The 20,413-nt window shown below is 48.2% G+C and overlaps 1 long non-coding RNA gene across 1 annotated transcript in view; it reads left to right on the plus strand.

Annotated features, from left to right (window-relative positions):
• LOC129387545 (uncharacterized) overlaps positions 1–8,967 on the plus strand; it is a 165,049-nt gene extending 156,082 nt beyond the window's left edge. Inside the window, exons 4-6 of the long non-coding RNA XR_011892544.1 lie at positions 188–303; positions 973–1,141; positions 8,348–8,967. This is a non-coding gene — a long non-coding RNA (uncharacterized lncRNA). The remainder of the gene's footprint in view (positions 1–187; positions 304–972; positions 1,142–8,347) is intronic.
• The last annotated feature ends 11,446 nt before the right edge of the window (positions 8,968–20,413 follow it).

The raw sequence follows: 20,413 nt of genomic DNA on the forward strand, positions 1-20,413 counted from the left end.
CCGGGCTTGCGATTGTCAGCCGGCGGCCAGCCGCCCACCGGAAGCGGCGAACGCAAGTCGGCAGCGCGGACGAATCAGGGCTCAACTGCATCCGACTTCCGGCCGCCAAAATTTGACGCGCCTAGACATAAACTGAGTATGGCCGCGAAAGCTGTGCACCTCGCGTATAACGACAGATTAATTACAGCCATCAAGATGCACCTGATATTATGGGATTGTTCATGGGCCGACTGCGAGGAGACTGGGAAAAAGGTCAGCGTGTGGCACGAGATTGAAGCGGAGATTGGAAGTGACCTTGACGGGGTAAGTCAACCATCACTACGGTGCCTTTATTGACGTATGCAATGTGTTTACATCGGTGCGCGCTGTTCCAATGGCCGCTAATTAAACTGCACTATATGCTGCGATCGATAAAGTTGAAAGCGAATCGCACTAAAAACTGTTGTAGCGCTGTCATTCGAAGTAAGCAGTTGTAGCGAGTATTCTCATCTGTCTCTTCTTTCACGATTGGTGGTGGCAGGTGCATTTTTGTTCGAAGTCGGGGACAGGATCTCGGCGCAGTGCACACTCGACCCGGAAGCATTGTATCTGATTCCAGAGGCGTGGCCGGGACAAATGCGAGGCATTTGCTGTCCTAAAATTTCGTGGTTCCGAAACGCGCGTGTCAGCTGAGATCAGAGCCGATCGAGCGAGCGAGGAGAGATGGCCAGTGGGTGATCGTGCGCGCGCGCGCGGGTGAGGCGTGCAAGCTTGCAGGCTTTTTTTATACTATACCAGCGCTTAGAATCTATTGTGCATAAATCGCGTTTATCAATCTGGTTATCTAAACTACTCGGCTCTTAAACCCAAATCTATACAACATGCGCAAAAACACGTGCCATAACAAGTGAGGGATGCTGTCGTTATGACACAGCACGGATGTTTTCATTTGTCGCAGTGGGGCTTTTAATAGCGTTATTTCGTTCCTTTCAGGTTCAACAGCGCATGCCTGTTTTAAGAGCTTGAGGGATACGTTCACAAAAAAGCACAAGAAAGGGAAGGTGGGATCACCAAGTGGCTCTGGTGCGAGCGATTCGAAGGACACCAGTTAGCCATATTTTTGGTCCTTGATGTCCTTGTAAGATCAAGTGGAAGTTGGAAGGTACGTACCGTTACCATAAACTCATCTGTTCCAGCTAGCCAGTTTTCGTCAAGTTTTCATCAGTCTCTGGGGCATTTTCCGCGTCCTGGCTTGAGGCGATGGACGCGGAACGTTCCGCAGGCCCGTGCTGCCAGAAGTCTGCAACGGCAATCTCTTCTATGAGTCAAGGCACCTGGTCAACCACCAGTGACCGCTCAAGAGAGACTCCTACTCCTGTGGCCATGGATGCAGAGCCTATTGCCGGCCCGTCTGGCAAGATCACTACATTAACAAGTTCCTCAAGGAAACGAGGCACCTGGTCCAGCACCAGCGAAGACACAGAGGTCTACTCAATCACAGGTGACGACTCATCTGATGACAGCTTCGTGTCGGTGAGGAGCCGAAGGGCTAAAAGGAGGCTTATCAAGGCGTCGTCACCAGCGAGTACGTCAACCATGCAGGCAGGTAGTGAACGCTGGCCGCACACGATCCTCTTCATGCCAGTGGATTCTTCTGTCAACCTTCGAGTATTGAACAGGCAAGCTCTCTCTGTTTTTCTTGAGGGAAAGGCGCCAAACGAAATCAAGGAAGTCCGGCTGAACACACGAAAGAATGTTCTAGCTGTCGACACAACCCGTGGAACCACGCTGGAGACGCTACGACAGATAACAGATTTGGGCAACATAAAAGTACGATCGGTCATACCTATGGATGGGGCCTGCACTGCAGGTGTGATCTACGATGTTGACTTGGCTATTTCGAACTCGGACCTGCCAATTCTGATCAAACCGGCCTACGAAGGAATGGTCATCACGCACGTATGCCGACTTGGCAACAGCCGTTGTGTGAAGATTGTGTTCAAGGGGGATTCCATCCCTTCGCACGTAAAGGTTGGTCACTTCCGACATGTCGTACGACGGTTTATTCCAAAGCCGCTTCAATGCCACAAGTGCTTTAAGATCGGACATGTTAAGGGCGCCTGCGCAAACTCCCCAATATGCCCCCGGTGCGCGGAGTCACACACGGTAGATGTCTGCCGTGCCACAAACTTTAGGTGTGGCAACTGTGAAGGCACCCATGAAGCGACGTCTAAAGAATGCCCAAGAATCAAAAAAGAGTTCGAAGTTCTGAAGCAAATGGTGAGGGATAACTCAACCCATAGAGAAGCCTCAGAAAAGATCCGGCGTCGATGTCGTCATCGACGGAAACGCTCAAGACAGGGTGGAGCTCGTGCGCCGCTTGCGCCAACGCCATCATCTTCATATAGAATGCCCGAGAGCACAAGGAGGCCTCAGACGGGAAATGCTGCCCCCGTGGAAGAGTGGCCGGCGCTTGCAAGCTCTCAGTCTTCTAAGGAGCCTCCACGCTTGATGCTCCCATCGAAGCCCGCTTCTGTCGGTGAGGCTTCAACAGTCGACTGCCAAATGATCCCGGTGCTGCGATCCATTGTGAATGTCATCAGGGCCATGCTGACAAGCATTGACACTCCATCTGCTCGTAGTGGACTACAAGTGCTCGACGCGCTGAGCCCCGTCCTAGCAAGCCTTGAGTGAAGCCATGACTGACAATCACAAGTCATTTCGTAAGGAGGTCAGAGAAGCGTCGATCCTTCAGTGGAACGCGAGAGGTCTAAGATCTCGCATCGCCGATTTTCGTCAATTTGTTCTCACTAACCGCTTTCCAATCATTGTCATCTGTGAACCAAGATTATCCCATCCAATGAGACTATCCGGCTACGAGACAATATTCTCATCAAGCGACATCAAAAGTAGCAAGGTGGTCGTGTTTATTCGCCGTGAACTCACTTACGTCGTCCAACCGGTGCAACATCATGACGACAATCAGTATGTGTGCATGACTGTTAAAAAATAGGAAAGTCACCTTTGCGCTCTTGGGGGTGTATCTGTCTCCATCAAGTCGATTTGACACCAAAAGACTAGAAGACATCTTGAAAACACAACCTGGTCCATGGATTATCACCGGGGATTTCAACGCTCACCATACCATTTGGGGAAGCTCAAAGGTTAACGCGACGGGAAGACGACTAGCTTCATTAGCTTCCAACAATGGTCTCTACCTGCTGAATGACGCGAGTCCAACATTTCTGCGGGGAATAACGTACAGCAGCTGCCTCGATTTGACTTTCGTCTCCCACCGCCTCGCCACACATGTTAAGTGGTTTTTGGACATTGAAACGCACGAAAGTGACCACATCCCCACTTACCTCAAGATCAAGGGAATGTCCAACACGTATACGTTCACCACGATACGAAGAATAGATTGGGCTGTCTTTAAATCCCAGATTGAGGACGCTTGTCACAAAGGCCTCTCTTGTGGACTTCAACAAGCTATTAAGAAAACAGCACAGACGGCCACGCGCACACTTACGTGTTCTCCAAGGTATTCTGAATTCGACCTGGAATTGGAGCGGCTTCGTGCGATTCGCCGTCGTGCCGAAAGGAGATATCGACGCACTAAGTCAATTCAGGATCTCAGAACAGCCAGGCGAATGCAAAAGAAGATACAACGCCGCATGGATAAACTTGAGGCTCAGCGTTGGTCGAAATTTTGTGCGTCGCTAGATCCACGCAAACCGCTATCTCAAATATGGAGAACTGTGCGAGGTCTACGTTCTGTTCCGGAACAGCGTTTCCCGTTTAAGGCCCTAGCACTATTCCAGCGCCGACAAGACATTGATGTGGCGGAAGACTTCTGTGCTATGATTGCGGGCCAGCCAACTCGTACAGGTTGGCTTACATTGAACCGTATTCCAGATTCACGCGATTCACGCATGGATCTGCCTTTCACGACGCAAGAGCTTGACGCGGCGCTCGCCCTATGTAATCGGTCGTCGTCGCCTGGTCCGGATGACATATCTTACCGCATGCTATGTCACCTTGGTGAACGGGCACGAAGTGCACTCCTTCATATCTATAACGAGTCCTGGCAAGAGGGCAAAGTTCCTCAAGATTGGAAGCTCAGCCGCCTGGTACCGCTTCTTAAGCCTGGCAAGTCTCCCTTAGAGATTACTTCATACCGACCAATTGCGCTGGCAAGTTGCGTTGGGAAGGTAATGGAGCGAATGATCCTCGCCAGACTTGAGTGGTATCTTGAACATTACGAAATCTACCCGGATGCCATGGCTGGTTTTCGACGTCACCGATGTTCCATCGACAACGTTATCGATCTGGTAACCTATGTTCAACACCAAAAGACGTGTAAGAGGTTATCTGTCGCAATGTTCTTAGATATAAAGGGAGCCTACGACAACGTTCTTCATGACGCCATACTTGAAGCATTGGAATCGGTGGGCCTAGGCGGTCCATTATATCGTTGGACTCGCAGTTATTTACATAGGCGGTCTCTATTTCTTAACACTGAAGCTGGCCCAACCTCGCAATATTATACGCAGCATGGAGTTCCACAAGGTGGTGTCTTGAGTCCCACGCTTTTCAACCTTGTACTCATTGGTCTCGTGGAACGACTTCCGAACACAGTTAAAATTTCAATGTATGCCGATGACATCTGCGTGTGGGCATCTGGTGTGACACGGCCGCAAGTACGCGCCAGGCTTCAAAAAGCTGCCACGTCAACATCGGCCTACTTAAATGAACAAGGCCTCAAGATCTCGCCAGAAAAATGCGCATTGGTCGCGTTTAGCCGGAAGCCAATGAGATCATACGATGTCTCTATCGACGGTCAAAACATTCCTTATGTCAGGACGCACCGATTCTTAGGAGTAATCATTGATCGCGACCTCTGCTGGAGTCCTCATGTGGCCTACCTAAAGAAGCGCCTGACGGATATCTCTAATGTGTTTAAGTTTCTTGGAGGAAATGTCTGGGGTACTTCAGTACATGCAATGATGCAACTGTACAGGACGCTCTTTCTTGGGTATTTGCGTTACAGCTTGCCTGTTCTGACCAACACCTGCAGAAGTAATATCCGTACACTCGAAAGCGTCCAGGCCCAGGCGCTTAGAGTGTGTCTTGGATTGCCGCGGTGTTCGTCAACGGCTGAAACCATTGCGATTGCACACGATTTCCCAGCCAAGACCCATATAGTCATGGAAGCACTCAGAGCACACGTAAGACACCTTGCTCGAGCCCCTGCCCATCATCTAGCCACACTGCCAGAGGATCGACCACGTGCTTCCTTTTGTGAAACTGTCCTGCCATATCGTGCGTACCTTCCATCAGGTTATACAGCTCCAGCGAAAGTTCAGTTTCCCCCATGGTGCTTGGCTCAAGCAAAGGTTCGACTTATCGTACCAGGCATAAGAACAAAAGCCCAACTCTCGTCTCCAGCACTCAAGCAGCTTTCACTGCTCTTGCTGTACGAGACGTATAACGATCATCATCATCTGTATACTGACGCTTCAACCACGGTGAATGGGTCTGCAGGATCGGTGATCTTTCCTGCAAAACCTTCCACCATAAAGATTCGACTCTCTCACCAGACTACATCGACTGCCGCGGAGCTTGCTGCTATTCGTTGTGCACTTCGTGTAATTTCTGAAGAAATACCCAAGAAATGGAGCGTGTTCACTGACTCCAAGGCTGCACTTCATTGTTTGGTTTCTGCCTTACGCCGAGGACCCCACGAACAACTAGTTCTAGAAATCAGACTGCTGCTTCACCACCTCGTCGAGCAAGGACACGACATCACGTTGCAGTGGATTCCAAGCCACTGTGGCATAATGGGCAATGAACTTGCCGACGCAGCAGCACGATCTGCACATGAGGAGGGCTTGCAAGAGTCCATTCCATTCTCAAGAACAGACGCTGCAACGAAAATTCGTGTGCTTGCAAATGAAGCCATCAAAACTTTGTGGAACACACCAAGCTTAAAGCATACACGTCTACACCGACTGGACCCATCCCTTCGACTTCGACCCCCATCTGGACTCTCTCGACTAGAAACAGCAGTACTTTGCCGACTGTGGCTTGGTGTCGCCTACACAAGATCCTTCGCCTTCCGAGTCGGCATGGACGACAGCGCGGCTTGCAGACACTGCGGCGGCGAGGAGACAATCGAACACGTGCTCTGCCACTGTCCTCAATACAGCGCGCACCGGCTGTCACTAGCGACCACGTTGGCACGCCTTGACGACAGGCCACTTTCAGAACAGTCAGTTTTGGAATGCCGACGTGAACTGTCGTCGCAGCAAAAGTCGGTCAAGGCTTTGTTGACTTTTCTACGTGACAGTGGCCTATTAGAAAGACTATAATGACCCCATTTCATCCCTTTTCATATTTTTTTTCTCACGCTTTTATTTTTGTCACGCTCTTCTTTCCGTCTTTACTTCCCCTTTCCCTTCCCCTAGTGCAGGGTAGCAAACCGGAGGTTTTAAGTCTGGTTAACCTCCCTGCCTTTCTCTCATTTGCATCTCTCCCATCTGTACGCATGCACTACAAATGCATGCTAGAACTCTGATAAGGTACTGGCGCTCTCTGCTTTATTAACTGCAGTAGTGTTATTGTAAAAGAACTGTACGTTGTGTCAGATACCAAACAAATAAGCTGTTTCACCTTTTCGATAGATTGAGGCAAAGAAATCGAGCAACACATGTATGCGCTATCACAGAATTTTTTTTTTATTTTTCACACGTATTCCTTTAACAAAGACTCCACTAACAGTTCTTGACAGTCATGAAGGAAGCTTTGTGGTCGGAGAAATAGACTGATATATGTTCGACTTGGTACACCAATGCTTGATTCTCAAAGACGAGATCTATACAAGTGCCTCGCGAGGTTGTCACAGCCGTGGGACGCGTTACGAGCGAGAGGAACGGGATGTTCTCCCGCATAAGTGTTAGGAAATTGCTGTTTGTCTTTATGTCAACATTAAAGTCCCCCACTACTAACATCGGTGTGGATCGATGGACGGTTAATGCGAGTTGCAGGAAGTGCACGACGTCTTTCGTGAGTGCGGTAGGGGCGAAGTAGGCAGCTACTACCAGCAAGATAATTTCGCAGTGGCGAACGGCAGCGGCAATTTCGGCTCGGGCGGTGCACATATACAGATCCGCCGCCACCGATCTGGCTCTCTGATTGCCACCGCACAGGGCGAACGGCAGCGGCAATTTCGGCTCGGGCGGTGCACATATACAGATCCGCCGCCACCGATCTGGCTCTCTGATTGCCACCGCACAGGGGTTGCATTGGAGGAGGAGCGAAGAAAGGAATTAAGTTCGAGCCGGCGCTTTGACAACCGGAGACTCGCAGGAAGAGGGGGGAGGGGGGCGGCGTGTACACCCAGCGGCAAACGATGGGGGCAGAAGCGCGCGCAGCAAGCGGACAACACGATAAAGGGAGGAGGGAAGAGATAGCAGCGACTGACTGATGCCGCTGATGCCGATAGTGAGTCAACCCCAGCTGCGGAGTTGGTTTCAGGGACAACGCCGCCGATGCCGACACAAACAATATGATACCCTCGCTTCCGCAGCGCTAAGAACCAGGTCTAGCCGTGGGAAGGTGGTCACGTATTCGTCGACGTGCCGGGGCCTACGTGAAATAACCGGCGCGTCGGCAACTGAAGAGCACCCTATCCGCCACACAAGAACAGGGGGGGGGGACCCTTTCCTCCTCTTTCTGCATGGCGGCGACGGTGTTCTATGCAGTCACGTTATCTTGACTCTCTAGCGGCGTCAGCGGCATCCAGCGGTATCAGTCGGTCGCTGCTAGCGCTGGGGGGATGAAAGGGGGGCGGAGCTGGTTACGAGGCCGACGACAACGCCGACGACGACGCGAAACCCAGGAACGGACGCCAAAGAGCTGCGCTCTAAAATAAACCATGGCAGTGTGTATAATGAATTTTTATGTCTCGAATTCGCCAATCTAAAGTAACAGCATCATGCATGAAACATATGCTGTAGTCAGTGAAGGAATGTTTGGCTGAGCAGTTTATTATCTTTCATTACCCGATATCAGCACAAGAAACAATGTACGAAAACATGGTGACCAGACTAAAAGGACGGCTGAAGGAATCCACAATGCTGCTGCTTCGAGAAATTTACAATGACAGCATCAGTGAGCAACTTTATTTAAAAATAAGCACTACTTAAAAGTGCCATAGCAAGCACTCTACAGCTCAACGTCGTTTGACCGCATAGCATCGCTAAAAGTACAACAAAAATTTATATGTCTGCGATTGCGCATGAAGCATCTGGATAAGTGCCTGACAACGGCTACATATTGCTTGTTTTTTTCTCTTCACACTTTACAGACTGTGAGCCTACTTCACCCCAGAACACATCCACTGAGGACACTTCTGAAGAAGCACTTACTACGCCTTACTGAAACAGAACCCCATCTTCTTTCACTAAAGATAGCGACATGGACACAATACGCACATTACTGAGACCAAAGGAGGCAAATAAAAGCAGTAGTGAAATGGAAATCGAGAAGTTAGAAGGCCTTATCCAGAAAGATGAAGATGAGCCTGCACGTTTTGGTCAACTAGTAATAGAAAGATGCGAGCATGCATGTCCAGAACGCTTGTGGCCAGACTTTGAACTCGATGTTCTCACAGCACTGAAAAAGTATAACTCCATCACAGAATAAACAAAAGTGGAAGTACCTAAGCCCTTCATGCTCTCTGTCACAGTTCCTAACAGGAAACCCCCAGTTTCAGTTAATCCAATTCTCTTAGTTATCTATTCTAATATTGCCTGTACTCTCGAATGTGCAGTGATAAAATGCAGCTGTACTCTTCGAAGTAACGATTCAGTTTCTGGTAGTTAAAGCTGCAGGAAATTCAAGCTAAAACTTCAACATGATTGGCTCGTTGCGCGCGATTTCACGTGAGTCGTAAAAAAGACGCTCGGTTTATTGTTCTTTTTTTTACTGTTTAACAGCCTTGATGCTGCTGTTCAGATTGTGCACCTTGTCACTTCTGTGCTGGTGCCTGTACCCCTGCATGTGTCCATTGCCACGGGACAGAACTTTCACTCATGAAGTACTCAACAAAAAATTTGAGGCAGCTTCGCACTAATAGCGCTTAGACTTGGGTAAACAGCGAAGTTGGGGGTCCCACCTATAGGTTATTCTTGGAGACTCGGTCAAGTTTTATGCGTGGCGTTCGTTTTCAGTTCCCCGAAGAGCAATGAACACTCGGTCATTAAAGTATGTACAATGTATTCTTTTTTTATTTTTCACGTGCTTAACGGAAAGCTTGCCCAGGAGTAGCGACACGCCTTGCAAAGCTTGGCTCCGTCGGCAAACGCTTCCTGAAAGATGCGCACGGCAATATCCCGCTTTTCGCTGTCTCGCACAGAGGTCGGCGTAAGCAGGTTCGAGTCAAACCACAGCCTACCACAAACTCGGAAACTGTGGCCAAAACTCACTGCTTAGAAACTCGAGCGCAAACCGTTCGTCGGCACCTCCGGTGGATTTCCGAACTTGCCGCTGAAAGTTCTCCAGGACTCGCAGCCCCGGATAGCTTTGCCGACGCGTCCGGTTGCACGCATGCTTTTGCTCGGTAACGCGAGCTCTTAACTCCGGATCTTCTGCAAGTCGCTGACGTTTCGCCGCCGCTTCACCGGCGCTATATTCGGCATTGGACCGAAGTCGTCGCATTCGTTCTCGAGTAGCGGCGGCGCTTCCTCTTCTTCGGGAGTGACGCTCTTCTTTTGTCGCCCTATCTCTCTGTTCGTCGGAGACCCGGCGGTTCTGTCGGCGCGGCGTCGGAGAGCGGAGCTGCTTTTATACCCCGGTGGTTTCGCATGCAATTAAAAGCCACACCGAATATAAATCCAGGCGAATTGTTCAGGCTAACTCAGTGATATTATGCGGGAGTGTTTGTCATTGCAGATTAAAATTCCTCTGCAGGCGCAAACAAATATGGCTTTTCATTTTCACCACAAAATCTGGACACCCACATTCTCGCATAAGTGCAAATAGACAAAGAAACTTGTAGTTATCTATACAGCATTTACATATGTAATTGAAAGCCTTCAACTGGTTGTCCGCTTTCGATATGGCAGGTGTTGGAGACATTAGAAGCACGCAACAAATCACGAACATACTGCACTTCGTTCCACGTTTTCGAATGCTAGGCGCACGAAGAAATAAATATATGACACTTCCGTGGCATTTCCTTCCAAGAATGAGCTCCTTCCTTTCTTTTTTTTTTGAAAGAGCTGTTTCATATGTGTGACCAATCCGTGATGAAGCCCACTCTCCTGCCTGAAAAGGCTGTACTGAAATTTTACACTTCTGGGATAAACTCATTGGTCTGTCCCAAGGTATTTGCCATTATTTGCAGTTTCTATTAAAATATTTGAATAGTTAGCTTTTTTTTTGTACAGGCATATCCTTTTTTGCCTAAATTCTCGTCTATTGCGTTGTGTCTAGATTAGAAAGGACCTATTATCAATTGTATGAACTTGCCATATTGGCCTTTATTTTGGCATTCAGGCTTGAATGCAGTAAACGTTTGCCTTTGGTGTTCTGGATTGCCCTTCATTACCGCTGCAAATGCCCTGGATACATCGGGGGCGAGTTGCCAGAATGGGAAGATAATGTGCCTGTTTAACTCGCGCGGGCTTTGTTCTCAACTTTAGCTTGTGTTCCGGATTGGTTTAGTTTAATCATTTGTGATGTTTTTGGAGTGTTTTTACACTATCATGGCATACGAGGCATTGTTATACCAGCTCATCGTTTATGCCTTTAGTGCCAGTGTGTATCCGGGAAATGCCGAGGGGCACAGCAGGACAGGCGGGACAGTGTGTTGACAAACAGTATGGCAGTAAGAAGGCCACAGGTGCCTATTGCGAGTAATGTAAGCAACAAAGACAAGTCATCATAGCGAACAGCGCTAGCAGAACTGTCTTCTTCCTGGACACGACATGCTAAGCAGCGCTATTATTCAGGTTGGAGGTAAGCTCTGCATCATAATTTCACTGGTGTAATGCAGTCCCACCAATACAACCACATACAACTCATCAGTGACTCGGTATCAAGCTAAAGAGTCTAAATACACTGATAGAATTGACGCTGTCCTCGATAGGTCATCACTGAATAATGCTAAGACACTTATGTGCGTCATTGGACATTATACTTCGAGTCACTCTACTTGTGACTCGACTGTCAGAACCGCATGCTGATGGGATCAGTTATCTTCTTTTTAGCTTACCTTGTCCTCTTCCACCTCCTACTGTTAAAGATAGCTAACAGGATACGGTGTTCCAATGCTCGATTTCTGCCTTCCCTTCTAACTTCTCTGACTTTCTTTCTCGAAGGCCGCATTCGAGCTTGCCAAAATCGCAGTGCACGCCAAGGAGAAAACTGAGACGAAGATTCGGCTTATAATAAATATTATTCTAGACTATGTAGTGATAAGAAACACAAAGATGAATAATGTCAATGAGTGATGACGTAAAGAAAAATAAATGAGAGGAAACATGTAATCTAGCCCTCTTTTAGTAGCTGCATGAGATGACACGAATACCTGACCGGATTTTTTTCTGCGTTAACTCGTGCCCACGTGACAACTTCTTTGCAGCATTCACAGCGTGCAGGGTTTCGTGACTATGCACGGCTTCGATATACAGGGAGTTGCGCATACCAAGCAGCGTGCCCACCACAGGGGGAGATGGTGTCACAAGCGGAGGATGGCCATCCTTCCGGAGCGCTCAACGACAACGTCTATATCTTCAGGCGCCCCGAAGACCTCGCGCGACAGGACTGTGCGTCTCAAAGCGAGAATTGGCCGAATGAACCCCGCTACTCGGTGGCGCTTTCGTAAACGCATCCCTCTGCGTAGGCGCCGTCGTGACTGCCGGTGAAAGTACAACTGCCAACCACCGACCGCCTACCACCCACCACCAATAGCCATAACGGGTGAAATAAGCCAAGAAAGTGATACGGTTTAAAAGTAAAGCTAGTATATTAAGCTAATTAATCCGGTATTTCCTAGAAAATACCAAGCTTCACGTTATTCCAATGAACCGTTATTATGTAACGTGAATACAAAAAAAAATTTGTGACACAAAGACCAACCTCAAATGCAAAGGATTTCTTTTGTGCTGTCTGAGGGATAGCGTAATGCTGTTTTGACGGTGAAGAACCAAACACTCAAAGATCATGAGTTAAACATGTATCTCTAGAATGGGTCCACTTGTGACCAAAATAATTCACACTTGTACCAGGTGACAGGTCGCGGTGATTGTAAAAAACGAAATGCTGTCAGAGCTGTGAGTTACGAATGTAATTTTTTATGGAAAGAATTTGTACTCGGAAAGGTAAGGCACAATTTAACCAGAGCTGTAGAGCGGTAAACACAGTCATCGCTATAATGATTGGGGTCGGGCATGAAATACATGGTAGCTGGCCCATGCCATCGTCCAACTCATCCCCGCTGAGGACGTTGTTGAAGGGAAGGACTTGTCCTCATAGAAAACGAGGAATATGGCATTTATTTACAGTATCTACATGATAACGTTACAGTTCATCAGTCTAGCATGGCTGAAAGAGAATGCACACTCAGCAGCCGCGCAACAGCTGCTTGTAAACACTCTGTCCTCCCTAGATCCCTAGGTGAGGGAAAACGGCCGTTAAACCTTCGACCAATGGGAGCGTCCAAAGTCATCGTAACCAACCCGCCTTTGAGGGGGAGGGTTTACACACTGACTTCTTCCGCACAGGTTTCACTGAACACACCGAGGTGAGAGAGTTCTCGCAGACAGAGGTCTTGACCCGAGCAGGCTCATCTTTGATCCCAGAGCTGATCCTGCAGACTGTGGCCACCGCGTCGGTCCATTGACTGTGACCTCTTCTGGTGCCCGTGAGACCGCACCGCAAAACATCTCCTTCCAGGAGTTGCCCCGCTCCAAAGAAACTGAGACGGCGATGGCGAAACCACTAAGAATACTTGGTCCGCCGACCGCGTCTAGACATGGTGGCGGCGACAGGCTGCTGACGCGGCGCATTGTCGTCCTTACAAAGCGAGTCGCTGCAGCAAGCTGGGAGAGTTTGGAGGTCGCTTCTCCTCTAGATCGCCACCCCCGCAGCTGTGGCGGGCTGGGATAATTTCGTAGGTCCGTATCTCTGCAGGCCGATCGTAACATCGCTTGTGGAATATTTTGCTGGTTCTTGATGGGCTCGCTGGTGAGCTGTCGGGCTACTTCTTCGGCGCGCTGGAGGCATAGGCGGCAGCCTCGACATTGTTTTCGTCTGTGAGATTCGGCGACATGAAGTAAATGATGCGTGACATGAATATCACATAACACTAGTAGAAAGCAAGTTAGAAATTGGCAGTGTGAACAGCGAAAACGCTGAAGAATTTTTGCCGAGTTCGCTTGTGTTTCCCCGTTTTACAAAACAAAAGGCCGAGGGAGAAATTAAACAGAACTTACTGTAAAGCACCCGCCGTGGTTGCTCAGTGGCTATGGTGTTGGGCTGCTGAGCACGAGGTCACGGGATCGAATCCAGGCCACGGCGGCCGCATATCGATGGGGGCGAAATGCGAAAAACACCCGTGTGCTTAGATTTAAGTGCACGTTAAAGACCCCCAGGTGGTCGAAATTTCCGGAGTCCTCTACTACGGCGTGCCTCATAATCGGAAGGTGGTTTTGGCACGTTAAACCCCATAATTTTTTTACTGTAAAGCAAACACACAAAATGACGATTCAAAAAAGAAAGTATGAGAATACACGCGTGCCGGGCCACCAGCAACAACATCCGGCCTACAATTGTCACTGCCAGGAAGCGTTAGATCCCAAGTTGCATGGTGCTCCGGTTTTTCAATATTGAGCAGGAAGTTATTTCAACTGATCCTTTGGAAACATCGGAGGAGATGCACGGAGCACCCGTTTCCTGATTTTTGACTCTGCGATAAGTCCTCGGACGTTGTGGGTCGGGTTTTTCTCCACTGTTGCTTCCTCTCCGTGAGTGCCGTCTTCGTGACTTCTTTTGAAGCCTTAAGTGGGGCTCCACATAGTGGAAGCCAGAAAAATGAGGAAAAAACAAAAACAAAACAACACACAAACAAAAAAAAGTTTTTTTTAAATCCGACTTGCATGGGCTGGGAGAGATTGAGAGCGACTTGGAACCTACTCCGTCTTTGGAGAGCAGTCTTGTTCGCAAAACGAAACTAGTGAAGGAGAAATTGTTCTCAGCTTAAACCCGGACCAAACTTACTCGGAGTTCGCGTTTTATACAGCTACATCCTGTCTGCGATTTAGACACGGGTCACTTGGCCGTAGCTGTGGCGTTAGGTTTCCCCGGCATTCGGGTTCGAGATTTTCAGTAATGTCACGTTTGTCAGTGTGTACGGGGGTTGCGGCTCGCTTCCGTTCAATGTTTGGTCGACGCTATTGCCTTCTCAGGGCAGCTACCATCTCCTCGAAGTGACGTATGTTTAACAATGGACAACAATGGCTTGGAGAAAAAAAAAAAATGGAAAGGCACGGGTAAGCGCCTTTGTACGAAGCAAAAATGCACTTGTGTGAATCTCTTCGAAAGAGTGGCATGGCTGGCCTCAGATGTAGGTACGAAGCGAACAAGACGGAGAGCCCTCTACGGAACAGTGCTTCAAGAAAAGAAAAATAAATCTACTTCTGTCTATATGTCACGCCACACTTGAACGACTGTGTATTGGCGGAGCCGGTGGAGGTATTGCAAATATGTACAGGGCTGTGCAAATAGCACATTTTTTCTTACAGTTCGAGCAAAAGTTAGAAAAAATAAAGGCCACTTGTGACAGCGCTGGTTGGTTTCTTCAGGTGCATTCCTGGAACATTCACAAATTATTTGCATATGAAAACAATGGCCAGGCGGCAAATAAATATTCATAATTCGACTTGTAAGCATTCATCTGAAGGCACGAGTTGCAATTATAAAATTGAAGCCGAGCAGACTTGGTGAAGTTTGCTTAACAGAGGGCTATATAGCCTCAAGATGTGCTAGCAAATACACTGACGTTCCAGTCGACAGTTTTACAGAAGCGTGCTTTAAGCAGTTCGGGATGATCTTAATGCCAATGCATTTTTTTGCATTTCTTTGGAGACATGTCTAAATAAAAAAAAAAGAAAGAATGGCGCTACTTTCAGGATTTCTGATAAGCAGGCGTCAATTCGCCACTGACGGGATTCAGTATTGAATTTGTAACACGACTCCTAAACATGAATAAAAAGAGATAATTAGCGTTTTCTTTTTTTTTGGTTTGCCATCTGCGCATTGCATTTTGGCGTTCGAGTAAGATCTGCTTGTCCAGTTTATGCACGTGAACACACCACATTGCACTATATGCTCCACCTGTTAAATAATTCTTCAAAGTAAAGAAGGTACTTGGCATACACAACTATGTAAATCCCCTCGCATTAAACGAGCGACACGCTACTACAATTACATATGTGAGGTGTTGACGGGGAGCACCAGGGACCTGGATTTTATTATCTCCCATTGCCTCTTCCACGCTCTGTCATCACGCGAAAGCAGAGCGCTTTGCGGACACCTAACACCCCCCATGACCATGATGCCACGAAACCACGAGCGTATACACCGCTCCAAGGGCCGAACATATAGTGCGTACTGTGCCTGGCTATACCGCGGTGAATGACTTTGCTTTATTACACTATTCATCAATATTTTATCCGGCTGATTATGTGCATGAACTGTTTCTGAGGCTTCGAAACGCGCGTTGGCTATTTACGGTTTATTTGCATGCGCACTTTAGGATGAGGCAGCCTGCCTTCAGCAGTAAAGAAAAAGCGAAAAAATGCAAGCTTTTGCATCTACGACGCTTTTTCGATTTACACACACTATCAGACCAGGATCGGCCCTTGAACGCCGCCCATATTGGCTGCCCAGTGTATGAAAAAAAAAAAGAGGCGCTTCTCAATAGTATAAGGTCGAGCGTATCATCTAAATTTTAACACTCCATAGCTGACGGTATTGATAACCACACAGCTTCATTTTTCAGGCACTGGTGACGAAGCTCAAATTTGTGGCTGATCGTACCCAACCACAAGAAGAAACAGGCATGGTACTTCCTCACCAACAAATATACCGTCATTCTGACGCCATCCTCCCTGCCTTAGTACACCAAGCCACTTTGAACCCGTCAGGTTTTCACTGTTGATATGAGGCTCTATAACATAAAATCATTCCCATGTGTTTCTATTCCAATCACCTAACGTCAAATTTGGGTAGCCGCCGACACAAGCGCCGGGCAGTGACCCGCAACGTTGCCTGAACAGCCTCATCAAACGTTCTCCTCGTTTACAGGCAGTCACTTTTGTTTGTTTCAAAACGAATAACATTGCCTACATTGAGTGGCTTTTCTTATCTAATTGGCTGACAAGAGGTGAGGAGCACATTCAAGTAGAGAGGGTTTCAATGGGGCCGAGCTAGTCTAGTGAAAAATAGATAACCGGATGAAGAGGGAGGGGTCAGCGTCTGCGATTGGTCCGCTAAGTAAGGGTATTTAGATTGCTGTAGCTTGTCTAAAATCGCGGCGGCGTGCAATGGACAGTTAAAAATGCTGCTAAAACGGATCCTCAGCAAAGAAGACTTGGCGGAGGGATATCGCACATGGGCCGAAAGGGCTCGATAACGTTATACGGCCACGCAAAAAGTATTGTTATACGCAAATAAACCCATGCTCACTTGCAGGCCCCAATAGCCAGTGCCTGAGCGATCGGCGGGCAGCCGTCTTCTATTTCTTTCTGAACGAGGCGGCCTCCGGCTATTCAGAAAAAAATTCAGTTCGGTTCAGCATATTAATGCATCTTTAACGGTTACGCATTACTTTGACGTGGTGAGTTTTCGCGGTTTTGTGACTTTGCATGACAATCAGATCACATGGGTGCAGCCTGAAAGCTTTTGACCAATACAGACAGATATACAAAGAACTTTATTTACAAGGTCCTGAGAAGCTTTGCCCTATGGCAGAGCTGCGGGACGCTCCCACGTGGGGACTGGTAGGCCGAGCCTAACCACCACATTGTGGGCTCTCTGGACAACCCAAGTTTGCCATGAAAGTTTCGAGCTCTGGAAGCTTCATTCTTCTTCCGTGATGCAATTGGGCACCTGTAACGAGGGGCATCGCCAAAGCATGTGTTCGGGATTCCTAACATCGCCACAGTGGGGCAAGTAGAGCTAAAAGCCTCTGGAGTGATCGTATATGGAAAAGGGCCAGGTTGGGATAGGACTTAGTCTGAAGCATGCGTAAAGTGGACGCCAGAGATCTAGCCAGTTTGCTATGAGAGGGAGGATAAGTTCTCCTACCCAGGCGATTGTGCTTACTGATTTCGTTGAAAGTAGGGATAGTGTCCTGAAACTCAAGAACCCCGGGGTCTGAGCTCGTCCCTGCTCCCGCGCGGTGGGTTAGTGCGCGCGCTTGGGAGTGGGAGATGTCATTGAAATTGGGCAACAAGTCAAGCTGGGGGTTGAGGTGCGCTGGAAACCACGTGATGGTGTGAGAAGAGATTATCTTGTCCTTGAGAATCTTGTGAACTTCCGCGGCAACGAAACCTGAAGCGAAAGCCCTGATCGCCGATCTCGAATCAGTGAAGATTTGTGATCTGCTGTTATGTAGAAGTCCTATAGCAACTGTGACCTGCTCCGCTCTGGATGGTATTGAGCACTTCAGGGAAGCCGCATTCACTATCTGTCTCTTGGGGTCAACGAGGGTAATAGCAATGTTTGACGACTGTCCATATTGGGCTGCGTCTGCAAAACATACCGAGTAGGGATCGTCTTTGGCAATCTTGAGGAAGGCGGGGGGGGGGGCTCTTGCCCTGCGTCTCCCTACGTTGTGTTGAGAATGAACATTACAGGGAAACGGCGCGACTCGTATGTTGTTCCTTTGATCTCCTAAGATTTGATATTTCGTTCTTCCATGAGGATAGGGTTGATCCCAAGAACCGGCAGGATCTTCTTTTCAGCCGGGGTACAGGATAGACGGGCCAGTCGGGCCGACTCATGGGCCTCGATTATCTCGTCCAATGTGTTGTGCACTCCTAGTTGCACAAGGAAGTCCGTGCTCGCCCGTTACAGAATGCGTAGTACTCCTTTAATACTCTTTCTGATGAGCGTGTTCAATTTTTTCTTCTCGGAGTTATACCAATTGTTTATGGCTGCCATATAAGCTATACGACTCATGAGGAAGGCGTGGAATAATCTGAGAAGGTTGTCTTCCTGAAGGCCCCCACGCCTATTCGGGACTCTGTTGATGAGCCTGGTCATATTCTTGGTCTTGGCTGTGAGCTTGTTGAGCGTCGTATTGCTACTGCCATTGGATTCGATGAACATGCCCAGCACCCGAATGATGTCTACTCTGGGGATGGTACAGCCGCGTTTAGTGAAGAGTTTGATGTCTACTTCAGACAACGGTTTCCAGTTTCTAGGTTTGGGAGCTCTCCTGACTGGCCTGTAGAGGAGGAGCTCGGATTTGCTCGGGGAGCATCTCGGCCCCGCGTTTTCCAGGTACATCTCTCTTTGGTCGACATTCTCCTGTAAGCCTAATTCAACATCTCCTTCGCTTCCTCCGGTGCACCAGATTGTGATGTCATCAGCGTAGAGCGTATGAATCATCCCTTCTAATGGCGAAAGGACGTCGAATCGGAAATAATTATTTTTCTTTTGTTCGGCCTAATCATGCATAATCAGTGTGTATACGCCATATCAGATGGGGACGTATCGCGGTTTTCGTGACACCGCGTGACAGACAGGCATAGTGAGGGTGGTGCAAAAAACATTTTTGACCGATGGCGGCGGGCTGATTGCAGAATTGGAATAGGAAAGCTTGTAATCGCTTTAGGTTATAGCGCCCATGATTTGTCTGTAGAAAAAAAAAAAAGCATTTTGCAATTTCGAAAGAACCTGCAACTATTTTAAATACATAATAATGATGGAGTTTTACGTGCCAGAGCCACGATTGGATTACGCGGGAAGCCTTAGTGGGATACTGCGGATTAGTTTTGAACGCCTAGGGTTCTTTACCTTCCGCCAACTGCACAGTACTCCAGTGTTTATGCATTCCGACCCCATCGTGTAATCATTTTGCGAGTATAGGACGCTACAGTGAGATACAAAAGTGCACAACCGCGTAAGAATAGGTATAGATAGCCCCATCACGCACAAAAAAAAAAAAATCCCGCAAGGAGTCGTCTTTTCAACGAATATCGCAAGAAGCCTCCGTAAGCACCTTTTGCACGAATGCTCTTGAGGAAGTCACAGACAGCGCAGTCGCCATGCAACTTCGTTTCTCTACAGTGGCATTGAAGTGCTTGCGGCCGTATGGCTGAGAAGGGGGCTCACTTTTGATTCTCCGAAAGCATGGCGCCACCGAGAAAGAAACGTTTCTCTCTTCATCGAAGAATACGCATATCATTCTCCGAACCGGTGCCATCGACCTCACGATGCCAGCCGGCGTTTGCACTCGCTATAACTCGCAGTTGTTGGGATATAAACCCAGCGGTCGATAAAAAGAAATTGAAATAGAAATATCTGAAGCAAAATATGAGATTGCTGGCTTCGACGTGTCCCGTCACAGCGAAAGGTTTCATCAGGGTTGCGTCAGCGGAATCGAATACGCATGACGCACGAGCGTCCGCATGACTGGTCATGTCAAGTAGACAGCGAAGTGACTTCTTCACTTGTGCTATGTGTTAGTTTGCGGCCATTACCTCAAATCTTACGAGGCGTCCTCTCGAGGACAGTTATGAACTGCTTAAATACAGGTGCTTCAGCGTACGCGTATGGTCGAAAATTTGTGCGCTATATATATATGTGAGTATATATATATACAGCGCACAAGTTTTCCACGATACGCGTACGCTGAAGCACCTGTATTTAGGCAGTCCACAGGGATCTTACATTTATGCTTACACACACACACACACACACACACACACACACACACACACACACACACACACACACACACACACACACACACACACACACACACACACACACACACACACACACACACACACACACACACACACACACACACCCACCCACCCACACACACACACACACACACACACACACACACACACACACACACACACACACACACACACACACACACACACACACACACACACACACACACACACACACACACACACACACACACACACACACACACACGCACACGTATTCTCAGCCTTGTGGAAGCGTCCACATGAAATTTTCCACCGCTCTTGGTAGAAATGACTGAACAATTAAAGGAAAAAGAGAAAGCTTTCGGCATTAAGTATTGTTCTTCTACAAGATGACATAACGTGGCGAACAAAACAAGGCGTATAGCGGCGTGGCATGGTTATCTTGCTGTTGA

This window comes from Dermacentor andersoni, chromosome 2 (genome assembly GCF_023375885.2).
Source record: "Dermacentor andersoni chromosome 2, qqDerAnde1_hic_scaffold, whole genome shotgun sequence".
Classification (NCBI taxonomy): Eukaryota; Metazoa; Arthropoda; class Arachnida; order Ixodida; family Ixodidae; genus Dermacentor; species Dermacentor andersoni.